Raw genomic sequence first — 3,987 nt, 5'->3', positions numbered from 1 at the left:
GATGAATTGAGAGAATATAGGTGGTATACTTATAACCTTTCCCTTATATAGTGCAATCCTGGCCCCCAACCCTTTCCTTTTTCCCCTCTCTTTTGCACTATGTGTTATGTGTTACACATGGAAACGTTTTGCATCTCCCCTATTCTTTTAAGCATGTCAATATGCATGTCATCTACTCTTCTTGTGGCCCACTCCTAAATGCAGACGTTGGAGTCTTGGACATTCTAAACCACTATACCTTAGTTGTAATCATTTTGAGGACCAAAAATTATTAACATCATTTTGACGAAATCATTTATTCAAAAAATAAATAAATAAAATATATAAATATATAAATAATTATATCCCTAAATTAATTTAATCAGGTAGCTAGTTAGTATGGAACTTTTACTTATAACAGTAAATTTATTAGACTAAGTATAGAACTCAATATTAAAAAAAATATTAATTCAAACAATAAAAATTGTATAAAATTTATCAAGTCTTACATTGGCTAAATTTAAAAGTTAGATAGTTTTTATAAATGTGAGATAATTTTTATTTTTTTATTTAATTTTTAGAATAAATTAAATTAAACCCACTTAATTTCTTATATGATATCAAATTGAATTAAAATTTGTTATTGGATCACCCTCACATCATACAAAATTCAAGTCATTTTTAAATTTTAGGCTTCAAATCATTAGAGAGTGAGGGGTGTATCAAGTCCTATATTGCCTAAAATAAAAAGTTTAATAGTCTTTATAAGTATGAGATAATTTTTTTTATCTCTTGAACAATCTTTTAGAATAAGTTAGATCCACTTAATATTTTGTAAAATTTATAGAAACTATTATAATAGCTAGCTATATATTATAAGCTAATAATGTAATGATATTTTTAATTTATTTTTTACATAAAAAAATTATTTGTAGGATTAGAAACTTTTTGTTATCAATGACCTAATTAATAAGTGCAATTAAGTGAATCTAACTCTATCTAGATCATTAATTTTAAAATAAAAATGTGCATGATATATATAAATAATTAATTTTTTACAACTACATACATAAACAAGTACATCAAAGTAAAGATCTGTTTTGGTATAATTATAATATTAAAAAGTAGTTGAGGTAATAAGAATTATTCTCTACTAATAGTTATAATAAAGGGTATGGAGATATGATAAGAATGGGAACAAAAAATGGTTATTGGAAAAATGATAAATATAGGTAGGTGTATGATGAATAGATAGAGACTCACATGCGTCTGAGTGGTGCCACAATTATGAATTATGTGCTTTTGTCCTTTAGAGCAGAAGGTGTCATCACACACTCAAATTTAGCTTCGTGATGAAAACATTCTGTACGCTCAACAGTGCCATACTCAATGAAACTTCATCAAATAATCAACCACGTACTTTCTTTGCAATTTAAATTCTCATCACCACTCACCACCAACCAAATATAACAACTATATAATAATAATAATAGTAAGTTACACACTTAATCCTAAACAGAATGAAGAACATATAATTATGTTATATACTATATATTATACTACGAGGTGATTAATTAATTGTCAAAATAGTATTTGAAAGATAATGTATGCTTTAATTTGATTATCAAAAGATTAGTAGACTTTTAAAATTAGTTTATAAAAAATATATATAATAATAAGTTAAATTAGTCATTTAGTTGATTAAATAATGATGTTTTACAAAATGATTAATCCAACATGTTATCATCTAATTTAATTATGCAACGATTAATATAATTTAACTCAAAATTATACTTTTAAATAACAATTTAAAACATTTGAACTTTTAAAGAATAAATTATCATGAAATTTATATTTTTAATAGGTTCTTTTTTGTAAGAATTTTTTCTGAATTTTACGTGAATTTTTTGTATAGGACTTTTTTTATTAGTCTTATACTATTTTTTTATATAATCCAAAAGAAATGAACATAATGACTATACTATGTATGTATATATGCAATTAATTAATTAAGTGAAGAGATAGCACGAATCCCAGCAAAGACAATGTTGTTAAGAGGTAGTAAAATAAAGTAATAGATGAAAGGATGAAAGGACAAGAAGTGTCCCAATATGCACCAAGCATTTATATTGGTGTGCGCATACCGGTCGGCTAATTAAGCTAACCGTTTCCTATCACCTCATTCCTTTTTTAACTCTCCCTTAATTCCCTCATTAACCACTCTAATCTAATATTTTTCTTACTTAAACATTCATAGTAAAACCCTACATTGTTTAACTCGCCACAAGGTTTTTAAATACATAGTCATAATTTAATAATAATGTGCGTCATTTTAATGAACTCACCTATCTTAATTTCATTTTAATTTGTTTAACGATGGTTCTATATGGAAAAGTTCATCAAATAAAATTCCTACTAATTAATTGTCATAAAATCGCTTTTTTTTTCCTAATTATTTGTCTGAAAAATAAAATGCTTTTTTATAATTTAAAATTTTATAATCAATTTTTAATTATTTAAATAATAAAAAATATTATTTATATTCTAAAATCATCGGTTATTAAAATTAGTTACCATATATTTATATATAAATATATGTGTAACTTAACTAATTTTTATACGTATTATATACTAATAACTAACTTTAATAGTTGATTTTATTATAAATCTAACATAATTGTTTAAATAATAATTATTTTAGTATTAATCAGTAACTGACTAATAACCGCTGCTAAGGATTTAGTCGCACACTATCTTTCAGCGGATTTATCAATCGCTGCTATCCGTTTGGCAGCAGGTAAAAACCGCTGCTAATCTTATCCATAACCGCTGCTATCTACCAGATATGGTGTAGTGTGAGTATAATTTGAGTAACTTTATATTTAATTTAAAGATTTACTAATTGTTTCTTTTGTTTGCATTTGGCAAGTGTGTTTAATAGGATCTAACAAGTACAATTTGAGTGACTTTATATTTAAAGATTTACTAATTGTTTCTTTTATTTGAATTTGGCAAGTGTGTTTAATAGGTTCCAACAAGTTATTGCACATTGGTCATGACAGAGAGAGAGTGTGATTAATAGTGAAAGATGGTGTTTGTTGTTAGTACAATATTATTAAAGGGTGAAAACAGAGGAAGCTGCAGTGTTAAGCTCAGTCCTCAGGTTTATAATGTTGAGGTGCGTGCATTTATATATATATAATATATATAATGCATGCTTAGCTTCTTACACTATAATTGACCTCCCTACAATACGAGCCAAACCATGTGTTGGCTACCTAGCTAGTAGTAATCTATGTTCAAATTATTTAGCGGTCAAAATCAATCAAATAATAATATATAATATATGTATATATTCATGGGTAAGTCCATGAACCTAATAAGAAGAGGCTTAATAAGTTTGCTAGAAATTAAAAGTTATTAAATATTATTAGAAGCATTATTGGCTCCCACTACTTGGTCACCCCCACCTCCGCATACCTCGCAACTGTGTATCAAAGATAATCATCATTTGATTCAGACTATTGAAAGCTTCACATCATACTTCTTCAATTAAATCTTAATATATAATGACAATGTATCAAAATTATACCCTATATGTAAAACTTACATACAAAAGGATATTCTATATGTATGTATATGTTAATTATATTCCATATATTTGTGCCCTAGTTAATTATGCCAAATCAATCATTTTCTTTTTTCAAAAAATTAAATTCATAACTATATAGCCATATTTTTAATAAGTTTGTTATATTTTTTTAATTAATAAGAATCAAATTCGATTATGAAAATTTGATATTATATTATAAAATTAATTGTTTATATTTTTAATATATATAATTATATCTTTAATAAATTTAATTTGTATAAAAATAAAATAAAAAAACAATGAGAGTTAGCTGATTAAAAAGTAAAAAAAAGGGGCAAAAGGCACATAAGAGAAAAGAAGGGTTAGGATAAGATGATGTGTATGGTTCATGAATTAGTGTTTTTGTAGTGTAGCGA

The sequence above is a fragment of the Arachis duranensis genome, chromosome 6 (genome assembly GCF_000817695.3).
Source record: "Arachis duranensis cultivar V14167 chromosome 6, aradu.V14167.gnm2.J7QH, whole genome shotgun sequence".
NCBI lineage: Eukaryota > Viridiplantae > Streptophyta > Magnoliopsida > Fabales > Fabaceae > Arachis > Arachis duranensis.
Note: the sequence above shows the minus strand (reverse complement) of the source record.